This window comes from Artemia sp. Qi Xiang Cuo, chromosome 8 (assembly GCF_049724085.1).
Source record: "Artemia sp. Qi Xiang Cuo chromosome 8, ASM4972408v1, whole genome shotgun sequence".
In the NCBI taxonomy this organism is placed as follows: domain Eukaryota; kingdom Metazoa; phylum Arthropoda; class Branchiopoda; order Anostraca; family Artemiidae; genus Artemia; species Artemia sp. Qi Xiang Cuo.
Window position 1 is genome coordinate 42259399 of NC_142801.1, and position 26811 is coordinate 42286209.

The 26811-nt window shown below is 37.3% G+C and overlaps 1 protein-coding gene across 1 annotated transcript in view; it reads left to right on the forward strand.

Annotated features, from left to right (window-relative positions):
* The window catches only part of LOC148949426 (NFX1-type zinc finger-containing protein 1-like), a 292710-nt gene that overhangs the window by 73608 nt on the left and 192291 nt on the right, over positions 1-26811 (forward strand). The gene's annotated exons all lie outside the window — the stretch shown is intronic.

The window sequence follows — 26811 nt, forward strand, 5'->3', positions numbered from 1 at the left end:
ACGAAATGACATTGCAGACCTGACTGCTGATTTCAGAAAAAGTTTTAAAAAATTTTACTTTCTTAAAACATGTTTTAGAGAGGAAAAGTTGAAGAATAATGCCATTTGTAGTGAAATTTTTCAACAAATTTTTCACCTTTTCAAAGGAGTGCACGATTTATTTTCAGAAAAAAAATGTTGGTATGTTTCGGATCCAAAACCCAATATTTATAACTTTTTTCTTATATATCTCCCACTTTTCCCAAAGCTTGACTCCACCACGGGGGGAACATGATCGCCGGCAGGGGAGGCCACGGTGTACTTGCCCCTTGGAAATATAAGACTATAAAGTAATTATAAAAAAAAACAAAGAAGAGGGCAGAAAAGAGAAAAAAAAACATGGAAAAAATGTGTGTCGCCCCATTGTTGGCTGCCTGCCACTAGATTTTGACTCTTAATAAGGAAAATATAAGTTCTAATTTGTGACTGAGTCGCCCCTAACCAGTTTTCTACAAACATTTTTTCTATACAATCTGGTTGGAGCAAAAAAAAAAAAAATCAAATTCTTCGTAGCAACGAGTGGTATAAATAGCGATCCTTGTCAATAATAAAAGTATAAGTGCCTAAATATTGATAACATTAAATCAAAGAATCAGATTTTTATGGTGATCCTAAATATGTGTTTATTTATAAATAATTAGTGCTATTATTGGAACACAAGAAAGTTAGTATAATTACAGAAAACACACGGAAAACAACTAATAAGAAACATCTATGGTAAGAATATGTCGTCAGCTTTTACTTACATTGCAAGAGTACCCATGAGCTGATCAATGAAGCCACTATAATCAGAAATATTTCCCCGAAATGCTGGGATTTTCTGTATTTCCCCCCTGAACGGATACCTTTGTTTTTTGTGTTATATTACCAGTTTTTTTTCCAGGAGTGATTGTATTTATCTAGTTGTCACTTTGAAAAAGATTTAATTTTTACAGTTATGAAGTAAAAAGGTATCAAATATACTGGCTTTAGATATTCAAAATAAAATTAAAAATATTGAATTAAAAATTTTTATTTGATTTTCTTAATCTTAGTTTTTATGTTTTACTTTGAACAAACTACTTTGATAATGTGTTACTTTTTAAAAACACTGAGTCTAAAGCCATAAATTATTTTGATAACCAAGTTCAAGACTGTCAATATTGTTAAAAAATATCCGTCCAATGCTTTGGCATTGCTCAACAGAACTAAATGCTGGGAGAACTAAATGATTAGTTTTTGTAAGTGGGCTGTTGTTTTGTGTATTTTCTGTAATTACTTACTTTTTTCATTTTTATATACTTTTACTTTAATTGACCTACTTTTTCCATTGCATTTAGAAAAATGTTTGTCTCTCAGCTTTATTAAATAAAAAAAAAAAAAATTCAACTGAAAGTAAGGAGCAACTTTAAAACTTAAAATGAATAGAAATTATTACGTATATGAGGGGGTTTGCCCTCCTCAATACCTCGCTTTTGACGCTACAGTTTTTCGGCACTCTAAAAAAAATACTTACTGTTCTGATTAAACGACCCTTGTGTTTCATGAGTCGTTTTTATAGAATTGGAACAAAACTTAAACATTAGTGTAAAGAGCGAGGTGTTAAGGAGACGGAAACCCCCCTCAAATACTTAATAATTTTTGTTCGTTTCACTTTTTAATGTAGCTCCTTACTTTCAATTGAAAAAACCTTGTTTTTTTTTTAATTTCCGATTGTTTTTTAAATAACACCAGGATACCTGGCTCCACCTCAACGGGAAACCCCCCTCCCCATAGACATATCCTCTGGACAGTTCAATCTTGGCAAAAATTTATCTCGGACAATTACATTTAACATCTCCACGCGTAATATGGAATCGGTAAAGAGAAAGCAAGACATATAAAGGAATTCCGTATTTGAATTTTCTTACATGTATTTAAATTTCTCTGAAAAGGTCACCCCCTGGAAATTACCTCTCCATGTAAAATTCTTCCAGCAGAGATTTCAAGCTCCCCTCAGAAACGAAAAAATTTATGCATACTTCCCAATAACAAATAAAACAATTGACAAATTTTTATAACTTTAAAGCCTTTTCTCAGGGGCTGTAGGGGATCATTTTATTTCCAAAGACATAGTAAATTGGAACTTTCAAGTATGCTGAACAAAACAGCTATCTCAAAGTTCTGTTTGGACGATTTTGGGAAAAAGTGGCATGGGAGGGGGCCTAGTTGCCCCCCAACTTATTTGGTCACTGAAGAGGAGCACAAGAACTTTTCATTTCCTTTGGAATGAGCGTTCTCCCGACATTCTAGGTTGTAGAACTGTTTGGGAGGGCAAGGGGGGCAGCTGCCCCCTTAATAATTTGGAGAAAAAACTACTATATATCATGTGCCCCTTGACTCTCCGGATGTAGACCCCTCTTGCCCCGCAATAAAAATGCTGGAGCTACATCCCTAGCTCTAGGCCCACTGTGTTGAGGCGATCACCCCTGGAAAAAAAAAATAATAAAAAACACACATCCGTGGTTTTTCTTCTGGCAAAAATTATAATATTCCACATGTTTGCAGATATTAGCTTGAAACCTCTACAATAGGGTTCTTTGATACGCTGACTATAATGATGTTATTTTAATTAAAACTCTATGACTTCAAGGGGGTCTTTCTCTCTTTTTTCGAAAATCAGACAAATTTTCTCAGGCTCGCAGCTTTTATAAGACTTATTAAACTTATATATTTGGAATCAGCATAATAAGGCGATTCTCTTGATATATCTATTGGTGTCAAAATTACGTTTTTTAGAGTTTTGTTTGCTATTAAGCCGGATCGCTCCTTACTTACAGTTCGTTACCACGAACTGTTTGATTATCCATCAAAATCCAAACAAAAATCATTGATATATTGATCATTTTTTCTGCGTTACCAAAAATATTGTATTAATAAAGCTTTATAGTTTCATAAAGTGCAATTAAACAAATAGAACAAGTAGTTCAACTAAAGTAAGGAGCAAGTTTAAAACTTAAAACAAATTGAAATTACTCTGTATATAAGGGGGATTGCCCCCTTCTCAACACCTTGATCATTAAAAAAAAGTTTTTTAGTGCTTTGAAAAATCTTTTTTTTTTCAATTGCAAATTTTCCAAAAAAAATTGGAAAAAAGCTAAACTTGACAGTAAAACGCAAGGACCTAAGGACAGCCCCTTTCATAAGAGACAGACCCTTTCATACAAAGAATAATCTGTTCAAATAGGTATCAAAATCTGTTCCTTGCTTTCAGTTGAAAAGCTATTTTTTATTTAATTTGTGTCGGTTTTCCAAATCATACCCAGGCCTAACCAAAATATAATGTAAGTTACCGGTCCCTTAAATCCCTGGTTAACTGCTTTTAAAATGTGTGAATCAATAATTGTACATTGATTAGTACCGTCCTACGTTTAAATGTGCAGTTTCAATTTGAATAAAATTTGAAAATTGGCGTTGAATTGGCATTTTGATGAAAAGTCCTTGTTAATATTGCTACTAAAGAATTTCGGTTGGATGAAAAGGAGTATTACTGTTGGTATGGATGGAAGTTCTGTGAGACTTTTGATCTTCTGCATAATTGAAGCCATCACAACCTATACAATAGGATATTCTTATTGATAAATACATCATATACATTTTTTTAAATACACTGAAGTACTTCATATAAATAGAAAAAAGTAAAATACTACCATTTAAAATTGCTGAAAACTAAGCTCTTAGTCGTATTTATCCCCCCAAAGAAATTTCATGGCTAGGCTGATGATGAACTGCCTTACCTTTTCCACCTCTGTGCTGGTAGATATGGGAATATAACATATTATCTATTTAAAGAAACATTTTAATTAATTCCTACTCCACTCTACCTCTTTCAACATTTATCTGAAGCCTCATGAAGAGTAAGCAGTTTGTCCATTAAAATGTACCTTTGTAGGAATCTACCCTCCCCCACCGAAACAATGACTAACACCCCCCTCATTATAGCTGATTCGCCATTATAGCCTAAAATATAGTTATTGATACTTTTAAATATATTAGCTTTTCAGGATTTTAATTAATTACGAATTTGTCCTCTTCGGGGTAAAGTCATAGTTTGGTGCTCTAAACCACCTAACTGTCATCCAACTACCACCACTATTTTGTCGTCTGACCCCCCCCCCCCGGGAGAATTTTATGCCAGCACTCTTGTGGGGGCACCTAGTTAAAATGAATGAGGTACAGATCAAATCCAAATGTTTAAGATGTTTGGAGACGTGAGAACTAGACTTGAAAGGATCACACCTAGTTACATTTATGGCTACTAGGTTTGTGGGGAATTTGTTGCCATTTTTTTCATTTCAGAAGTCGCTTTTTCAATTTTGTGGGAGGAATAGTATACAGTATCCATGAGATACGGTATTTTCTGAAAAATGAGACGGAAAAGAAATAGCTAGAAAAGGAGCGTTACTATGATCATGACCAGGTTTATGTGAGCATTGTCGTATGAAGTGTGATAAGAACTTTAAAAATAATCATTCAAATTGCCAGACAAAGGTCACTTAGAATCAACCAGAGTGCAGTATTCGTCAAAGCTTAAATTGGCTGCACTGTACAAAACATATTGATTCATAGCAATGCACTCATTCAAGGTTGCATTAGTATTCATTTTAGTGACCCACCTAGCAAGTACTGGCCCCAACTGCACCTTGTCCTGGCTACAACTACCTTTTTGCTGACGTTTCAGGCCGAATTTGGTTTTTAATATCGAATAGCGCTTTCGAACTAAGACGATTTTGCCTGACAATTATTACTCCCTTTAAAACACTAAAAATACCCTCATCAATAACATTTGAATTTGGCAATGAAAAATAGTATTGAATCATTTCCGACCCGTTTAGAAACATTTTTTCTTAGTCAATAGATTTCAATGTAAGTGATGGTACCAATACACCACTATGTCGAAGTTGTCCAAATTTTCAAGATTTCAACGTTCAGGTACAGTTGCACTGGTTATGGACCGTCGTTCCTTTCCCATCTTTGTCTTATTGTATGTGCCAGAGTCATAGTACCCAAAGAATTGATGAAGATTTGGAACTATTAATTCATAACTAGAACTTGGGGACATAAAATGGAGGAAGTCATAGATCTTTTCAGAGAACTGGAAACGATCTATAATTTTTATGATAGGCTCTGCATACAGATCTCTTGCGGAGCGATTAACTTGGAGACTGTCGGCCATAAACGGCCATCAATAACTTCTCTCTATTCAATCCCCATAAAAAGATAATGTCCTTTATATCCGATCTAGATGTTGTTGTCGGGAAAATAATTTACTTCATCGTGCAGATTGATGACGAAAGGATCTCTCGAATATATGAAGCCTTCATGAAACATCAACCTGAAGTTCGAAGGAGCTTTTCTACCTGGCTTTTCAAGAGCAAGCAAGTCCTGGCCCCAACTGAACCTTATCCTGGCTACAAATACCTTTTTGCTGACGTTTCAGGCCGAATTTGGTTTTAATATCGAATAGAGCTTTCAAACTAAGACGATTTCGCCTGACAATTTTTACTCCCTTTAAAATACTAATAAGACCCTCAGCAATAACATTTGATTTTGGCAATGAAAAATGGTATTGAATCATTTTCGACGAACTTAGAAACATTTTTTCTTTATCAAGATATTTCAATGTAAGGATATGGCACCAATGCACCACTATCTCGAAGTCGTCTTAAAAATCTCTTGCGGAGCGATAGACTTGAAGACTTTCGGCCAAAAATGGCCATCAATAACTTCTCTCTGTTCAATCAGAGGCAACACTATGCGTTGCCTATAGTAAAAGCCATACGGCTCCAATTTTTATTATTTATTTTTTTCCCCAAAGGCACTTCACATGGAAAGGGTCGTCGAATAAACTTCAAATTATTTTACCAACGCCAACATCTAGATCAGAGGCAACACTATAGCTTTGCCTATAGTAAAGGCCACACGGGTCCAATGTTTTATTGTTTATTATTTTTTTTACCCAGAGGCACTTCATACGGAAGGAGTCGTCGTAAAAACTTCAAAGGGGTTTCATTCAATTGGAAATCGAGAGTTTTAGTGCCCTTTTTAAGGGTCAAAAGTGATTGGAAGGCAACCTCTTTCACGCCCACCATTTCCCCAAACAAATCAAATCAAAATTTTGAGATAGCCATTTCGTTCTACGTTACTGATTTCCAGACAGAAATTATGTTTTTGTGGAACACACTCCCCCCCCCCCCCCCACAACCCTCACGGCAGGCGTTGTAAGTTATGCACTGTATGCCCTGGGGCATATAATGTTTTTATAGAAAGTTTTGTCGTAGAAACTTAAAAAAGAATTCATTCGATTGGAAATTGAAAGGGCTAGTGCCCTATTTAACAGTCGAAAGTGACTGGAGGGGAACTAACCCCCCTCTCACGCCCGCCTTTTCCCAAGACACATCCAATAAAAATTGTGGGATAGCCATTTTGTTCAACGTAGTTGAAAATTCTTGAAATTAGGTCCTTCACGATGACAACCTTCCCACAGCCCTCAGGGCAAGGGTTGTAAGCTGTGCCCCAGGGGCATATAAGGTTTTTATAGAAAGAATTGTCGAAGAAACTTCAAAAAGGGCTCATTCGATTGAAAATTAAATGACTAGTGCCCTTTTTAATAGTCGAAAGTGATTGGAAGGCAATTAACATCCCTTCCACACCCACCATTTCCCCAAAGATATCCAATCAAAATTTTTAAATAGCCATTTTGTTCAACGTAGTTGAAAGTTCTGGAAGTTATATCTTTGAGCAGGACACTCTTCCCACAGTCTTCAGGGAAACGGTATATGGCTCTTTTAGAAAAAATGCTCCTATAAACTTCAGAGAGGGCTCATTCGATTGGAAATTGAGAGTTCTAGTTCACCTTTTAAGCATCAAAAGATATCGGAGGGTAACCAGCCCCCCTCCGCGCCCTTTTTTCTCAAAAGTATCCGATAAAAATCTTGAGATAACTATTTTGTTAAAAATATTTCAAAGATAATATAACAAAACTCCATTGTCGACACAACAACCCAGGGCCCGGGGCAGGCTTTGTTAGTTATGCCCTGTGGGCATATATGGTTCTTATGGATGGGATACTCGTAATAACTTCAAAGAGTGCTCATTTTATTGAAAAATTGAAAGCTCTAGTTCACTTTTTAAGAATCAAAAGCGATTGGAGGGCACCTAGCCCCCCATCCAATATCAAATTTGAGATAGTCATTTTTTTTTAAATAATTCAAAGACCATATAACGAAAATTCTGGGGTTGACACAGCCCCCCTGGCCCGGAGGCAGGTGTTGTAACTTATGCCCTGGGGGAATATATGGTTCATATTGAAAGGATGCTCGTAAAAACTTCAGAGAAGGCTAATTTGATTGAAAATTGAAAGTTCTAGTTCCGTTTTTGAGACTCAAAAGGGATTGGAGGGCAACTAGCGCCCCCCACGCCCCTTTTCCCCCAAATGCATCCGATAAAGATTCTGAGATTGCCATAAAGTTGAAAACTGTTCAAAAGTCAGGTAACAAAACTCAGGTGTCAACACAACCCCCAAGGGCCCGGGGGCAGGCGTTGTAAGTTATGCACTGGGGCATATATGGTTCTTATGAAAGGGAAGCTCGTATAAACTGCAGAGAGACATATTTGATTGGAAATGAAAGTTCAAGCTCACTTTTTAATAGTCAAAAGAGATCCGAGGGCAACTAGCCCCCCCCCCCACTCGTTCTTTTCCAAACCCATCTGATGAAAACCCATCTGATGACATTTTGTTAAAAATAGTTCAAAGGTCGGATAAGAAAAACTCCGGTGTCCATACAACCCCCCCAGGGCCCGGGGGAAGGACTTCTAAGTTATACCCTAAAGGCATGTATGGTTCTTATGAAGGGATGCTCGTATAAACTTCATAGAGGGTTCATTTGATCGGAAAATGAAAGTTCCAGTTCACTTTTTAAGAATCAATAGATTTAAGGCCAACTAAATACCCCCCCCCCTCCACGCCTTTTTCCCCAAACCCATCCGCTACAAATTTTGAGATAGCCAGTTTTTTAAAGATTGTTCAAAAATTAGATAACAAAACTCAGGTGTCAACACAGCCCCCCATGGCCCAGGGGGTAGAAGTTGTAACTGTCGTCCTTGGGGCCTATACGGTTATTATGAAAGGGGTGATCGTATAAACTTCAGAGAGGGCTCATTTGACTAGAAACTGAAAGTTCTAGTTCAATTTTTAAGAATCAAAAGATATCCAGGGGCAGCTAGCACACCCCCCCCCACACACACACACCCTTTCCCCCCAAGCCCATCCGATAAAATTTTTTAAATAGCCATTTCATTAAAAATAGTTCATAGATCACATAAGAAAAAACTCCTGTGTCGACGCAACCCCCCAAGGCAGGTGTTAAAAGTAATGCTTTGGAGGCATATATAGTTCTTATGGAAGGGATGCCCATATAAACTTCGGAGAGGGCTCATTTGATTGGAAAATGAAAGTTCTTGTTCACTTTTTAAGAGTCAAATAAGATCGTAGGACAGCTAGCCCCCCCCCCACTCCACGCCCTAAATGCATCAGATAAAAATTTTGAGATAGACATTTTGTTAAAAATAGTTCAAAGTTCAGATAACAAAAGATCCGGTGTCGATAAAGCGTCCCAGGGCCCGGGGTAGGCGTTGTAAATTAGGCCCTGGGGGTATATATCGTTGTTATGGAAAGGATGCTCATATAAACTTCATAGAGGGCTCATTTGATTGGAAATTGAAAGTTGTAATTCAATTTTTAAGAGTCAAAAGTGATCGGAGGGTAGATAGCCTCCCCCCGCACTCCAATTTATTTTTTTCCCAGAGGCACTTTATATAAAAAGGGTCGTCGTATAAACTTCAAGGGAAGCTCATTTGATCGGAAATCGAGAGTTCTAGTGCTCTTTTTAAGAGTCAAAAGTGATTGGAGGGCAACTACTCTCCCCCAAGCCCTCTTTCCCCAAATACATCTAACAAAAATTTGAGGAAGCCATTTTGTTAAAAATAGTTCACAGATTATATAACAAAAACTCCTTTATGTATGGATATTTCGTTAAAAATAGTTCAAAGGTCAGATAAAAAAAACTCCTGTGTCGAAGCACAACCCCAGGGCCCGGGCATCCGTTGTAAGTATCGCTCTGGGGGCATATATGGTTCATATGCAGGGTATGCTCGAATAAACTTTGGAGAGGGCTCATTTGATTGGAAATTGAAGTTCTAGTTCACTTTTAAAGTGGATATGGGGGAAGGGGGGGGAGGCTAGTTGCCCTCCAATCTCTTTTGACTCTTAAAATGTGAATGAGAACTTTCAGTTTCCATTCATATGATCCCTTTCCGAAGTTTATACGAGCATCGTTTCAATAAGAACTATATATGCCCCCAGAGCATTGCTTAAAACGCCTGACTCCGGGCCCTGGGGGGTTGTGTCGACCCCGGAGTTTTCATTATATGATATTTGAACTATTTCAGAGGCAACGCTGTAGCGTTGCATAGTAAAGACCATACGGCTCCAATGTTTTATTATTTATTATTATTTATTTTTTTTCCCAGAGGCGCTTCATATGGAAGGAGTCGTCATAAAAACTTCAAAAAGGGCTCATTTGATTGGAAATCGAGAGTTCTAGTGCCCTTTTTAAGAGTCAAAAATGATTGGAGGGCAACTAGCCTCCCCCACGCCCACCATTCCCCCAAACACATCCCATCAAAATTTGGATATAGCCATTTTGTTCAGCGTAGTTGATTTCTAGATAGAAAATATGTTTTTGTGTAGGATACTCCCCCACAACCCTCAGGGCAAGGGTTGTAAGTTATGCCCTGGGGGCATATAAGGTTTTATAGAAGGCGTTGTCGTAGAAATTTCAAAAAAGGATCATTCGATTGGAAATTCAAAAGGCTAGTGCCCTTTTTAATAGTCGAAAGTGATTGGAGGGTGACTAGCCCTCCCCCCCCCACGCCCATTATTTCCCCAAACACATCCAATCAAAATTTTGAGATAGCAATTTTGTTCGGCGTAGTTGATTTCCAGATAGAAAATATATTTTTGAAGAGGACACTCCCCCACAACCCTCAGGGCAATGGTTTTAATTTATGACCTGGTTGCATATAAGGATTTTATAGAAGGCTTTGTCGTAGAAACTTCTAAACAGGCTCAATCGATTGGAAATTAAAGGGCTAGTGCTTTTTTAATAGTTGAAAGTGATTGGAATTCAACTAGCCCCCCCTCCCCTAGCCCATCATTCCCCCAAACACATCCAATCAATATTTTGATATAGCCATTTTGTTCAGCGTAGTTGATTTTCACATAGAAAATATGTTTTTGAGGAGGACACTCCCCCAGAACCTTCAGGGCAAGGGTTTTAAGATATGCCCTGGGGGCATATAAGGTTTTTATAGAAGGCGTTGTCGTAGAAACTTCAAAACATACTCATTCGATTGGAAATTCAAAGGGATAGTGCTCTTTTAAATAGTCGAAAGTGATTGGAGGGGAACTAGCCCTCCCCACGCCCATCATTTGCCCAAACTCATCCACTCAAAATTTTGAGATAGCTATTTTGTACAACGTATTTGATTTTCACATAGAAAACATGTTTTTGAGGAGGACAATTTCCCACAACCCTCAGGGCAAGGGTTTTAAGTTATGCCCTGGGGGCGTATAAGGTTTTTATAGAAGGCGTTGTCGTAGAAACTTTAAAACAGGCTCATTCGATTGGAAATTCAAAGGGCTAGTGCACTTTATAATGGTCAAAAGTGATTTGAGGGGAACTAGCCCCACCCAACGCCCATACTTCCCCCGCACACATCAAAAAAAAATTTGTAGATATCCAATTTGTTAAGCGTAGTTGATTTCCATATAGAAAATATGTTTTTGAGGAGGACAATTCCTCAAAACCCTCAGGGCCAGGGTTTTAAGTTATGCCCTGGGGGCTTATAAGGTTTTTATAGAAGGCATTGTCGTAGAAACTTCAAAAAAGGCTCATTCGATTGGAAATTCACGGCGTTGTCGTAGAAATAAATTTATACGACAACACCTTCTACAAAACCCTTATATGCCCCCATGACATTACTTAAAATCCTTTCCCGGAAGATTTGGGGGGAGTTTCCTCCTCAAAAACATATTATCTATGTGGAAATCAACTACGCTGAACAAAATGTCTATCTCAAAATTTTTATGGGATGTGTTTGGGGGAATAATGGGCACGGGGGGGGGGAGGGGGGGCTAGATGCCCTCCAATCACTTTCGACTATTAAAAAGGGCACTAGCTTTTTTGAATTTCCAATCGAATGAGCCCTTTTTGAAGTTTCTACGACAACGCCTTCTATAAAAACCTTATTTGCCCCCAGGCCATAACTTATAATCCTTGCCCTGAGGGCTGTGGGGGAGTGTACTCCTCAAAAATATATTTTCTATCTGGAAATCAACTACGCTGAACAAAATGGCTATCTCAAAATTTTGATTGGATGTGTTTGGGGGAATGATGGGCGTGGGGGGGGGCTAGTTGCCCTCCAATCATTTTCGACTGTTAAAAAGGGCACTAGAACTCTCGATTTCCAATCAAATGAGCCCTCTTTGAAGTTTTCTACGACGACCCCTTCCATATGAAGTGCCTCTGGGGAAAAAAAAATAATAATGAATAATAAAACATTGGAGCCGTATGGCCTTTACTATGCAACGCTACAGCGTTGCCTCTGAAATAGTTCAAAGATCATATAATGAAAACTCCGGGGTCGACACAACCCTCCAAGGCCCGGAGTTAGGCGTTGTAAGAAATGCTCTAGGGGCATAAATAGTTCTTATTGAAAGGATGCTTGTATAAACTTCGGAGAGGGATCATATAATTGGAAATTGAAAGTTCTCATTCACTTTTTAAGAGTCAAAAGAGATCGGAGGGCAAATAGCCCCCCCCCCTTGCCCCATCTCCACGATCTTCCTCATGTTCCTCAAACACATCCGATAAGAACTTTGAGAGAGCCAGTTCTTTAAAAATTGTTCAAAGATCATATAACGAAAACTCAGGGGTTGACACAATCCTTCAGGGCCCCGGGTAGGCGTTGTAAGCTATGCCTGGGGGCATATACAGCCATTTCGGAAGGGATGCTCTTATAAAATTCAGAGAGGGCTAATTTGATCGAAAATTCGAAGTTCTAGTTCAGTTTTTAAGAGTCAAAAGAGATCAGACGGCACCTATCCCACCATACTCCTTTTCCCCGACATGCGTCCGAAAGATTGAGATAGCAATTTTGTTAAAAATAGTGCAAAGGTTAAATAAAAAAAACTCCGTTGTCGGCACAACCAACCAGGGCCCGGGGGCAGGCGTTGCAAGTTATGTTCTGAGGGCATATATGGTTCTAATTGGAGGGATTCTCGTATAAACTTCGGAGAGGGCTGATTTGAATGGAAATTGAAAGTTCTAGTTCAATTTTTAAGAGTCAAAAGAGACCTGAGAGCCCCTAGCCCCCCCCCCCCCCCTTTTTCACCAAACCCAGTCGATACAAATTTTGAGATAGCTATTTTTTTAATTCAGTTCAAAGGTCAGATAACAAAAACTGCGGTGTCAACGCAACCACCCAGGGCCTGAGGGGCAGGCATTGTAAGCTATGTCCTAGGGCTGTATATGGTTCTTATGAAAGGGATGCTCGTATAAACTTCAAAGAGGGCTCATTGGAATGGTAATTATAAGTTCTAGTTCATTTTCTCTGAGTAAAAAATGATTGGAGGGCAACTAGCTCCTCCTGCCCTCGACCCCTTTGGGTTTATCGGATGGATAATCCCATCCGATAAACATTTTAGGTTACCATTTGTTAAAAATAGTTCTAACATCAGATATTAAAACTCCGGGTCGAAAAAACCCCCAGGGACCAGGGACAGGCGTTGTAAGTTATACTCTGAGGGTTTAAATGGTTCTTATAGGAGGGATGCTCGTATAAACTTCAGGCAGGGCTCATTTGATTGAAAACAGAAAGTTCTAGATCACTTTTAAAGAGTTAAAAGAGACCAAAGGGCAATTAGCCCGCCCCCCCCCCACGCCTTTTTTCCCTAAACCCATCCGATATAAATTTTGAGATAGCCATTTTGTTATAAATAGTTCAAACAAAAGATAATAAAAACTCCGAGATCGACACAATCCAATTCTTTCACTTTGATATTGTTACTTTGATACCAGCTTTGATAATTTGATGAATATTTGACTTTTTTTTAAAGTTTGGTTTTGAAATAAGGAGTTTTGTAAAACTAGGAACTTTTTGCAATCAAAAACAAACAAAAATCAATTAAGAAGAAATTTTCCGAAAAATGCGTTTTTCAAAGAAACGTAAAGGCGATTTAAGACTTAAGCTCAGCAGATACTTAAGCATATAACAAGTAATAATATAAATGAATAAATAGATCTTAAAGCGAGTAATGCTTGGATTGAATATGAAAATAAGCTTAAAATGAAAAAAAAATGTTGCTATTGAAGTATAAATGAAAATTAAAACGGATATAAATTAAATAAACAATAACTAACCTAGTAATCGGAGGTACCCTATTTTCTCATCGGGATGTATACAAATATTCTTGGATATCTCCCGATTACCATACCCGAAATCAGATTGACCATTGTCTTCGGAGCAGGAAGTGGAGATCAAGCCTACTTGATATAAGGGGATTTAAAGGAGCTAACGTTGGCTCAGATCATAATCTGATGGCAGCAAAAATCCGCCTCAAATTGAAAAGAAATAGAAAAGCAAATAAGGCTTCCTTAAACCCAGTCTTTGACTCAGAGAAACTGAGGTTGAGAGAATTCAACCAAGCCTTTAAACTAGAGATGCAGAATAGATTTGAAGCCTTGTCTTTACTAGATGATGCTGATAGCAATCAATACTGGGAAAGCATAAAGTTGGGCTTTCACAATGCCTCGAAAGCCACCATTGGGTACCGCAAGAGCCCAAATGACCAGTGGCTATCTGACCAAACATGGGAACTCATTGAGATAAGAAAAAGTAAAAGCATCACTTATCATAAGACAAACCCCCGACCAACAGATCCTCAGAAATGATGAATACAGAGCCGAGGATAAAGAGGTAAAGAAGAGTGCCAGAAAAGACCAGAGAAACCTGCTGAAGCAAAAAGCAACGCAGGCAGAAGAGGCGGCGGAGAGAGGTGATTCAAGAGCCGTCTATAAAATCACTAATGAGATTATTGGAAAAAAATTCTCTTTTCAACATGGACCAGTAACAGACCCCTCGGGCATCCTAATAACACAGCAGTCTGACGTAAACGAAGTTTGGGTCAGTCACTTCGAGAAGCTGTTGAATAGACCCCCACCAGAAGATCCCCCAGATATCCCAGCAACAACACTGTTTTCCTTAGATATCAGCACGGATCCGCCGTCATCCACTGAAATTATAGCAGCAGAAAAGAAGCTGAGAAATGGTAAGTCACCTGGCAAAGACAGGATATCCACGAATATGACCAAAGTGACTCTTCTGACCTGCATCAAGTTCTGGACAGCGTTGTTCGCAGTAATCTGAACGACCGCCAAAATACCTTCGGATTGGAAACACAGCACGCTTGTGAGGATCTTTAAGAAAGGCGATACGTCCTTCCCAAGCAACTGGCGAGGAATCTGCATGCTTTCCATACCTAGCAAAGTGCTGACGCACATTTTACTGCAGAGAATCAGCTCGCAGCTCTACAGACACCTTCGCGACGAGCAACATGGATTCAGACCGAACCGTTCATGTGCAGACTTGATATTCACTCTATGGCTACTGATGGAAGAAAGCAGAGAATGGTGCTCCAAAACCTATATGTTACTCATCGGTTTTGAGAAGGCATTTGACTCAGTAGACCGCCAAAGTCTGTGGAAGATCCTACTGCATTACGGAATCCCTGAAAAGATAGTTTCACTGATTGTTGCGTTTTATGAAGATAGCGAGTGCTGTGTAAAGACACCAGATGGCCAAATCTGTTTCTTCCGCATTATGTCAGGAGTTAAGCAAGGTTGCGGGCGTGTCACTGAGGAGTTAATCAATGACAATTACGAAAAGTAGCGGTGACAAGACGCAACCTTGCTTAACTCCTGACATAATGCGGAAGAAACGGATTTGGCCATCTGGTGTCTTTACACAGCACTCGCTATCTTCATAAAACGCAACAATCAGTGAAACTATCTTTTCAGGGATTCCGTAATGCAGTAGGATCTTCCACAGACTTTGGCGGTCTACTGAGTCAAATGCCTTCTCAAAACCGATGAGTAACATATAGGTTTTGGAGCACCATTCTCTGCTTTCTTCCATCAGTAGCCATAGAGTGAATATCAAGTCTGCACATGAACGGTTCGGTCTGAATCCATGTTGCTCGTCGCGAAGGTGTCTGTAGAGCTGCGAGCTGATTCTCTGCAGTAAAATGTGCGTCAGCACTTTGCTAGGTATGGAAAGCATGCAGATTCCTCGCCAGTTGCTTGGGAAGGACGTATCGCCTTTCTTAAAGATCCTCACAAGCGTGCTGTGTTTCCAATCCGAAGTTATTTTGGTGGTCGTCCAGATTACTGCGAACAACGCTGTCCAGAACTTGATGCAGGTCATAACAGTCACTTTGATCATTTCCACGGAGATCCTGTCTTCGCCAGTCAACTTCCCATTTTTCAGCTTCTTTGCTGCTGCTATAATTTCAGTGGATGACGGCGGATCCGTGCTGATATCTAAGGAAAACAGTGTTGTTGCTGGGATATCTGGGGGATCTTCTGGTGGGGGTCTATTCAACAGCTTCTCGAAGTGACTGACCCAAACTTCGTTTACGTCAGACTGCTGTGTTATTAGGATGCCCGAGGGGTCTGTTACTGGTCCATGTTGAATAGAGAATTTCTTTCCAATAATCTCATTAGTGATTTTATAGACGGCTCTTGAATCACCTCTCTCCGCCGCCTCTTCTGCCTGCGTTGCTTTTTGCTTCAGCAGGTTTCTCTGGTCTTTTCTGGCACTCTTCTTTACCTCTTTATCCTCGGCTCTGTATTCATCATTTCTGAGGATCTGTTGGTCGGGGGTTTGTCTTATGATAAGTGATGCTTTTACTTTTTCTTATCTCAATGAGTTCCCATGTTTGGTCAGATAGCCACTGGTCATTTGGGCTCTTGCGGTACCCAATGGTGGCTTTCGAGGCATTGTGAAAGCCCAACTTTATGCTTTCCCAGTATTGATTGCTATCAGCATCATCTAGTAAAGACAAGGCTTCAAATCTATTCTGCATCTCTAGTTTAAAGGCTTGGTTGAATTCTCTCAACCTCAGTTTCTCTGAGTCAAAGACTGGGTTTAAGGAAGCCTTATTTGCTTTTCTATTTCTTTTCAATTTGAGGCGGATTTTTGCTGCCATCAGATTATGATCTGAGCCAACGTTAGCTCCTTTAAATCCCCTTATATCAAGTAGGCTTGATCTCCACTTCCTGCTCCGAAGACAATGGTCAATCTGATTTCGGGTATGGCAATCGGGAGATATCCAAGAATATTTGTATACATCCCGATGAGAAAATAGGGTACCTCCGATTACTAGGTCGTTAAGGAGCGCAAAGTCGATAAGTAGTTCTCTGTTTTCGTTCCGCTGGCCCAGGCCATGCTCTCCGAGAACCTCAGGGAAAAAAAGATCGGTCGTTCCCTACTTTCGGTTTAAAGTCTCCTGGAAAACATGCCATGTCATGCCGTGGTATGTCGTTTGCAACGGAGTTGAGAGCTCTGTAAAATTCGTCTTTTGCTTCGTCGGTGGCGTCATTGGTGGGTGCGTAGCATACTATTACTGACAGTTTCACGTGCTCGCCGATGAAGCGGGCTTTCAGGATTCTAGGTGACACCGGTGTCCACTGAAATAGAGCTTGGGAAGTCTGTTTTCTCATCATTAGGGCTACTCTGTTTTCACGCTTTTGCTGCGATCAACTGTATATAATGGTCACATCTCCATCCAGTTTATTTGATCCATATCCTAGCCATGGGACTTCTGACAGAGCCATATGATCAAGGTGGTAATCTTATAGTGCTCTTAGCACTTGTTCAGTCTTGGAGTCTTGAGACATTGTGCGGACGTTCCAGAAACCAAATTTGAGGTGTTGTTTCGCATTCATAAATCTTGTCCGTGGGCATGCAGAGGTCGTCATCAAAAGGGGGTTCGAAAATCCGAGGCTCAAACTTGATGTTTAGGTTGAAGTTAGGATTTCCCCCGAGGGCAAGCCCTTGAGGTCCAGGGTGTGCGTCGCAAGCCCACAGCCCAAACCTCCCTCTTTATCCTGGCTTGGGACAGGTTGCATACGCAGGCGAGGTTTATAAGATAAGATTTATTGCAAAAAGCCTGTGGGCCATAGCAACACATAATACAGTCTACAAACAAAGTTCAGGAACAAAATACAACTTTAGATAATAAAAATCAAAAAAATAAAAAAGAACAACAAAACGTCAACAAAAAAGAAACACACCGAAGTTCAACATTTTAACCAACAAACATTAATCATAATATGCCGCTGGTTATAAATTAGTGCATCTAACTGAGCCAGTGCTGTAAAAACATCTTTCTAATCTGAATCAGCTCTTTGAATGTAATTCTTAAGCTGTTCTGCCATTTGGACATGGATGTCTAAATTCTAGGCTTGTCACGCTCTTTAGGTTACAAAAGTATGGCTCGTCGCACTTCTCAGGTCGAAAAGAACTGTTTCGACTAATCACATCTGTTTCTTATAACTGGCAACACTGATGTTTTGGAGGAACTGATAAGTTATCTGTTTGACTTCTCCATGTTTTCTGTATAAAGAGTGAGGTAGTATAATGTCTTTCCTATAACATTTTCATATCTAAGCCTTTATTTATGTTTGTTCTATTGTAGTAGGCCTATTAGGCATAAAAAGTCATCTGTACGACTATTTAAGTTAGCTCTATAAAAGTATGAGGTATAAAAAGTCATCTGTTTGACTTTATTCATAATGCCTTATAGTACAGTGATATATTAAAACGGCATCTGAATGACTTTATTTATGCTGCTCTAAGTAAAAATATGTAAACCCAAAAAGTCATATGTAAGACTTTATCCATGCTTGCTCAATAATATTATGATGTATAAAAGTCATCTGTAAGACTTTATTTATGTTTGGTCTATAGTAGTATAAGGTATAAAAAGGGTCAATATATACGAAATCATATTATTGAGTTAGGACTAAAGTGAATACACCATTCGATGCCTTTTTTTATGCTGATTACGAATATAATAATCATTACTATCGGAAATTCAAATTTAAGCCATTTTTGAGCTCTTGAAAACGACAAAAAATAGGGTGTAAAAAGGCTAATATAGCGAAGAAAAAGGCTTAAAACCTTTGTTTTAAACTTACTGTTTCATAATAAATACTTATTTTAATCCATAAACACTGACTTTCCATGAGTAAGTTGGATAATCACAAGTATATATGTTCCAAGAATTCATTTTGCAAATATTATGTATTTTTTTCTTCCTTAACGCTGAATGTTCAAGAATGCATTTTTGACAAACCGTTGAAAATATTAAAGGATTAGGTTTGGTTAGGTTAGGTTAGGTTTGGTTAGGTTTAATATTTTCAACGTTTTGTCGAAAACGCATTCTTGAACATTTAGCGTTAAGTATAACTTTTTGATGTTTTCTCTACTAGGCTATGTTTATGTCAGGTAATATAATTTCTTCTGTATGACATGTTAGTGGGGATCATATATTAAATAAGACTACTAAAAAGTCTTCTGTTTAACTTTATTCATGCTTCTCTATAATAATTTAATGTTTAAAAAGTCATACAGAAGACTTTATACCAATCTCCATGTTTAAAGGAAACACAATAATGTCTTTTGTTTGACTTTATAGTGCTTTCTATATAAGAGTAAATGACAATATTTGTTGCTTAGAGTATAAAGAACCAATGACTTTAATAGTCAAATGTTGCTCACCCTATTAATTTAAAAAAAAATGTTTCTACAAATCAAGTTTTTCAAAGAAAAACAATGACAAATTAAACTGGAGACAAACAGAATTTAAGTCAGAATAATTTTTTGTATATTTGATAATATGGTAAACAGTTCTATTAACAGATTATTCAGATAGGCTAGCTGAGAAACAAATTAGGCTAGGCTATCTCTGTAGTCAGAAGGCCTGTTCTTTTGCACTAAGATCTTACATCTTAGATCTCACACCTTTCTGCAAAGATTTCTGTTCTTTTAACTCATCTTTGTTCTAAGATCTTACAGCTCACTGATGTTAGCAAAAAGTGTGAAAGATGCCATCTCTCTGCCATTTAGAACAATAATGAGAGAACTTTGATGATATAATCATCATTGTTCTTAGACTGCTGATCAGAGCAAAATGATGAAAGACATTTACAAAAGAATGCCATAAGATGTAAGATCTTAGCACATAGATAGGTCAATATTTACCAAATCATATTACTGAGTTAGGAATAAAGTGAATACACCATTCAATGCCTTTTTTTATGCTGATTACAAATATAACAATCATTTCTATCAGAAATGAATTTTAGCCCCCCCCCCTTATATAGGCCTATGCCAATTCAGGGTAGATATTTCTACATTGGGGGGGGGGGGGGGTAGTGGTAAAGTTTAAACTTACCTCCCATTTATATCAGAAATAAAATTTGCCCTCCCCCCTAATGTAGAAATATAGGTAAATATCTACCAAATCATATTATTGACTTACACATAAAGTGAATATACCACTCAATGCCTTTTTTGTGCTGATTGCAAATATAATAATAATTTCTATCGGAAATGAATTTCAGCCTCTCCCCTATATATGCAAATTCAGGGTTTGTATTTCTACACCCTACCCTAACCCTGACTTGGAATATATAGGGGGAGGGGGCTGAAATTCATTTCCGATAAAAATGATTATTAGATTTGGAATCAGCATAAAAAAAGGCATTGAATGGTGTATTCACTTTATTCCTAACTCATTAATATGATTTGGTAAAAATTTACTGAAATATGTAGGCTACTCTGAATTGGCATATATAGGGGGGGGGGGGCTGAAAATCATTTCCGATAGAAATGATTTTTATATTTGTAATCAGCATGAAAAAAGGCATTGAATGGTGTATTCACTTTATTTGAAACTCCATAATATGATTTGGTAAATATTGACCCATAGATGAGTAAAAGAACAGCCCTAGAATTGCATCCTGAATCCAATTTAAACATTCATTTGTGTTAAGAATTAACTTCACCCCCCCTCCTGTATATACTAATTTACAGTATATATTTGCATATTTGCAGGGGGGTGAAGTTCATTTTTGATGCAAATGAATGTTTAAATTCAGATTCAGGATGCAATTCTAATGCATTAAGCAGTCCATATTATTGATGTATAAATAAAGTCAACATACCACTAGATGCCATTTTTTATGCTCTTTCTGAATATAATAAATGGTTTTCTTGCAAATTCAGTTAAAAGCCTTTTTTGGGAACCTTAAAATAATAATGTCTATCTATGTTTTATTTTTTGGTATAAAAAGATATAAGATATTAAAGATATTAGATATAAGCTTAGGGTTCAAGCACAACACAAGGAAACAGGTTAAGAAAACAATTTTTACCTCATAATATGCAGAATAGTCCTAGTTAATACATTTTGCAATTTGAAGAACCTTTATCATCATTATTTTCCTTGTATTTCCAGTTTTTATATCACATTTTTAAATATTTGTGTCTAATCTCTAAGTTTTGAAAATCATTTATAAATAAATACCCAACCAACATCTAACTAATTTATCCTAACTTAACCTAATTTATCAGTATTTGTTTTTTAATATGTTTTTGTGAAAAAATATTAGATGGCACTGATGGTTTTTAATTGCATATATAGATTATTTAAAAATAGAAAATGTAGTTGAATCCTTGCTTATTTTTCAGAATTTTGTTAAAAAATTGTATAACACTGAAAGAAGTGAAGATAAAGGTTCTTCTCCTGCAAAATTTGTTAACTAGGTTTATTCTGCATATTATGAAGTAAGGATTTATTTCTTAACATTTTCCTTATTTAGAGCTTAAACTCTAGGCTTATATACTGCAGATATCTTTAGGAAAAAATATGTCAAAGAGGGTCAAAATGCTAGAGAAGGGAACTTCTAAGATTACCAATCAATTTTTCATGGTCTAAAACTGTAAAAAGGAGTTTTGAGCCCCCTCCCATTTTGAAAACCACAACAATGTTTTCTAACATTTAATGCCACAAAATTTTGTGATTGTCTGAAGAGGGTTAAAATATTGGAGAATACAAATTCTAGTTGAACCAATCAAGTTGTGAGCTATAAAACCAAAAACAAATAGTTGTGAGCATCCTATCTTGGAAAAAGGATCTAAAGTGTGACAGCTCTAAAATGCTGCAATGAGTTCTGTGGTTATGTATAAACTGTCAGTAGATAATAAAATTAAAAAAAAAAAAAAAATTACCAAAGTTTTTGATGAATTGTCAGCTGATGATGACCTCTTTAAGTAAATTTTTGTATTTACTCAAAGGTCTGCTTTGACGATCCAAAGCAGACTGGACTAAAAGAGCCAAGCTATATGAAGAGATCCAAGCTCGGCAAGCAAATGGAGAGACGGATATTGTGATTTGGGGTGGCAAAATCATATAAAAAAACTTGCTACCTCCAGCCCCTCCAACTCAGATGGAACTCTAAGTGGGCTGCCAAAACCTGTACATAGTTTCTCTTCTAGTGCATTATTAAATGTAAGTGATACTTTTGCTAGTGGGGAGTTGGATGATTAGTTTTTACAGTGTTAGATCTGAACAAACCATTGAATCGCCAAGTTCTGAAAAGTCATCAACTCCCTCTGATAGTGGCAGCTCTGCGAAGATTAGTGCCCCTAGTTTTATTTTCAGCAATGCTGACTGTCTAACTTTAAAGTTTCAGGAAATTAAGTGTGTTATTAGATCAGACGCTTCAGATATTTACGACTTCTTTGAAGTAAAACCAAAAAGGAATACTATCCCTCTGACAGAACAAGAGAAAGATGCTATGATACAAAATATTCAGCAGTCTATCAAAGCAGGAAAGAAGGGGAATCGTCCTATACATCTGAGAAACTTTCCAGGTAAAAAATATTGATATTGAATCTGATTATGAGCCTTAGCACATACCGCAACAGTAACCGTAGAAGAAAATTGAAATTTATTTTCTTGGGATTATTGTCTCTTCTAATCTGCAGTTGTACTAAACAAATTCTGCTCAAGTCATCCCCAGGGCTATACTGTGGTGTTTACCTTCCCGATAGTATAGTGCAGACGGTTTGATATCATCTATTTTCCTTTCTTGTTTTAGTTTTATTTTTGTGTTTAAAGCTTTTTCCAATAGGCAATGATTAGAAGTCCTCCAAAAGAAAAGTCCCCCCAGATCCCAAATCAAATTCCAGTGAAAGTGTCATAGTGAAAGATACCCATCCTGGCTGGTCAAGCACCCTATCTCAAAGTTCTAATGATAGCTCCCATTCGGAGCATAGGACAATGATAAGTGTAGGGGCTAATGTAACCATAAATGATGATAATGGGTTTCAAGAGGTCCTCTCTAGAAGTTCTAAAAAAAGGAAAAAAATCTCCCCAATTAAAAGCATTTCCCCTCTCCCTGCCCAAGATCCTCCCTCCAAAAACTTAGGAATTTACCTTAAAATTACACCCACTACCCCCTTTGAAATAAAAATGATAACTGCAATAAGAGTTGCAATTTTTAAATTGCTAAAATCAATGTTTTCTCTTAATATTAACTGTGATGGATCTCTTCTAATAGCTGTAAAATATCAGAAATCAGCAGATACAATAACTAACCTTAAATCCCTTCTGAATAACCCAATTATTGCATCTAATTGGAACCCTAAACAATCACCAACAAAAATAGTAGTTTATAATGTTCCCCCAGAGATATCTACTCAGGAGTTAAAAGAAGGCCTTTCAGATTGGGCTGGAAACACAATCCCAGTTCAGGATATTATCCAACTTGGAAAACCCAACTCTAATGGCCTAAAAACTAGTAGATCCTTCTTATTCACACTGAAGGATAAAATTGATATCCCAGAAAAATTATTCCTATTTGAGCAAATCAAACCACACAAGGAATACAAACCTAAGCCTATTCAGTGTCAGAAGTATTTCAAACTGGGACACACAACAAACAAATGCAATGAAATTCTCCAAGAGTGTAGTAATTGTAAATCTTTCCATCCTAAAGAGCTGACAACTTGCAACAACACTCAGCCTAAATGCATCAATTGCAAAGGCCCACATGAATCTACAAATAAATCATTATGCCCTGCATACAAGAAAAGAGCTCTAACACTCCAAATATCAACAGAGAAGGCTATCCCATACCCCTTTGCAGCAATGGAAGCAAAGGCTGCCCAACAATACCAAATAAAGCCTGTAATGAAACCAACCAAAACCCCCAAGTCAAATGCCCCCAATGCATCAAGCCCCCCAGATAAAACACCATCTTCTAAGCCCCCATGCTCAAATCCCTCTCAGAAGGAATCATCAAGCCAACAAGCCTCCTTGTCTGGTGAGATGAGGCCAGCCTGGCCCTCCCTCCCAAGAAGAAACAAACCAGAAACACTACCAGGAATCAATCCCTTAACCAACAGACAGGATGCACTACCAAAAATGCAATCCCCAAATATATGCTTATTCATTCTAAACTGTAATGCAGTTCAGGCCATGAACATACATCAACTACAGAAAACAAAAATTATTGCAGAATTGGCAAAAATCTACATCCCAGATGATATGCTCATTCAAGCAAAAAAAGATCTTGCTTTACTCTTAACAAAGCTGAACATTGATACGCAGTCATATGAAGAATAAATCAATAACACAACATTTATCAATACTCCAATGGAATGTAAGATCACTCACAGAAAATAAGCTAAATGAACTAATATCATTTATGAATAATACTTCAATTAATATTGCTTGCCTCCAGGAAACTCATTTAACCCAAAATCAACAAATTAAGTCTCTGGGATATACTATCCTGAGAAAGGATAGATCTTCAGAGAGAAAAGGAGGTGGTGTAGCTTTATTAGTTAATAATAATATAAAATTTTGTGGCATCAATTTTCTAGATTTTGAAAATAATGTTGATGTAATTGGTATAAGTGTTTGGGTGAATAATTTAAAAACCTACATAATAAGCTTTTATAACCCTAATGGCCAAACTACAGATGCCAAGGATTTCTTTAATTATATAAATAATTCTAATATGTTAAAAAATATCATTATTTGTGGTGATTTCAATGGCCACAGCCTTTTGTGGGGGAATAAACCAGCAAATAAAGCTGGTAAATTTATTGAGCATATGACTTCAAATAATAATGAATTAGTTGTTGCTACCCCTCCAAACCTGAATACTTATTTCAACCCCAAAAGTGGCAATTTCTCCACAATTGACCTACAAATTGTGTCTTTAAATTTGTTGAACAAAATTTACATAAATAAAATTGATAGTCTATGTACAGACCACTTTGCTATAGTTTGCTCCCTAAATGAACCTGCTGAAACTTTATCTCATACATCCAAATGTATCAACACTAAAGCAAATTGGTCTATTTTCCAAAATAAGCTAAATGATGAAATTACAAGTTTCACCCAAAGTTCATGCATTTCTAACACAACAGTTGACACACATGCTGAAGCGTTGACATCTTTACTAATAAATACAGCTAATCATGCTATACCCAGGACAACACCTAAGAAAACATTCCCTAAACAAATTCCTAAAACATGGTGGACAAATGAGTGCCTAAATAAATGGAGGATAAAAAAAGGCAGCTAGGACAGAATTCATAAAAAAACCAACACCTGCTACATATTTAAAAAAATTACCAGCAGAATCTAATCTAAAAAGGACTATAATAGATGCTAAATATAAATACTGGAATAATTTTGCAAATAATCTCTCCAGAGAAACAAATGAGCCAATTATACATAAAGTCATAAGCCACATATGTGGGAAAAAGACTTCTCCCAACCCACTCCTGTCTGAGCTTATACATAATAATACCCATTATGACAATGATAATGAAAAGGCTAACCTATTTGCAATTCTTTCTGTTAATAAGATAACATCAAATAGTCAAAGTACACTGTCCAAAATTCCTATGAACCCTTGTTACCAACCACGCCCTAGATCCGAGTACATAACTAATCCATTTTCAATCCAGGAATTGAATAATGCAATACATCATATTAGGTCCAAGACTAGCAGTAGCTATGACAATATACACCCTACATGGATAAAGAATCTCACACCTTCATACAAACAAGAACTGCTAAATTGTTATAATCACGCTTGGGCATCTTCTAGGTTCCCCAATATATGGAAATGTTCGTCCCTCCTACCAATCCTAAAGAAAAATAAACCAAAAGATAACCCTGAGTCTTATAGGCCCATAATGATTACACCTGTGATGGGGAAAATAATGGAGAAAATGATTTATCACAGACTCCTCTGTTTTTTTGATAAAAATAACTTGATCCCACAAACTCAAACTGGATTCAGGAAATACCACTCCTCAACAGATGTTTTAATTTTTCTAACAAATTCTATAAATGAATCTTTCTCAAAAAATAATATCCTAGTGGCAGCTTTCCTAGATTTTGAAGGAGCTTATGACAATGTGAACCACCAAATCCTTTTAAATAAACTTGCAAACCTTGGAGTACCTCCTAAGCTAGTATCCTTTATTAAATCCTTCATAGAAGTGCGAAGTTTCATTGTTTGTGTTGGTTCAGCCTCTTCACCCCAAAAGACAATATCCAAAGGCCTACCTCAGGGAGCAGTCCTCAGTTGCCTCCTTTTTGCCCTATATCTCTGGGACATGAACCTACCCCACACGAATCTACAATATGCTGATGATCTGGTGCTATGGTCATCTGGCAACACCTTTTAGATAGCACAGTCAAATCTGCAAAAGTCACTTTTCCAGTTTGAAAAATTCTCTCAACATTCAGATTTACCCATTGCACCCACCAAGTCAAAAATCATCCAATTTCACCGGAAGAGAAACCATGTTAATGCAAAACTAACTCTAAATAAAACAACTATTCCAGAAGATAATAATATTAATTACCTAGGTCTCATGCTTGACCAAAAACTTAATTTCCACCTCCACATTTCAAACACAATAAAAAAATGTTATAGAAAAGCAAATATACTAAAAAGACTTCTTTCCACACCCTGGGGTTGTAAGGAGAAAACCTTACTCCAGTTTTATAAATCACATATAAGACCCCATATTGACTATGGGCTCATTGTCTATGGTGCTTGTGCAAAGACCCAGATGCAAAAAATTGAAACAACACAAAATGATATAATACGTCTCATATTTGGTCTTAGGAAACCCACAAGCACCAAGTTTCTGCTTATGGAGAGTGGATTAACAATAATAAGGGAGAGACGTAGCTTTCTCTTGATAAAACATCTTACAAAAATTGAATCAAATAGCTCACACACATTACATAATTGGTTAAGAAATCCAGCCATGTATAGAGGTATTGCAGATGAGTATGCCAATATTCAAAAGAAGTTCCCTGTACCAGCAAAGTCTATTGCACCTACTTTCCCCCACTCCCCTCCATGGAATTGGTCAGTTCCCATAATAAATACTGAATTTTCAAAATGGAATCAAGATTTAACCCCCATTGCTTTTGTCCAGAAAAAATTTGCAGAACTTAATACAATTACCTATAAAAATCACTTCCAAATATTTGTTGATGGGTCAAAAATGGATGAGAAG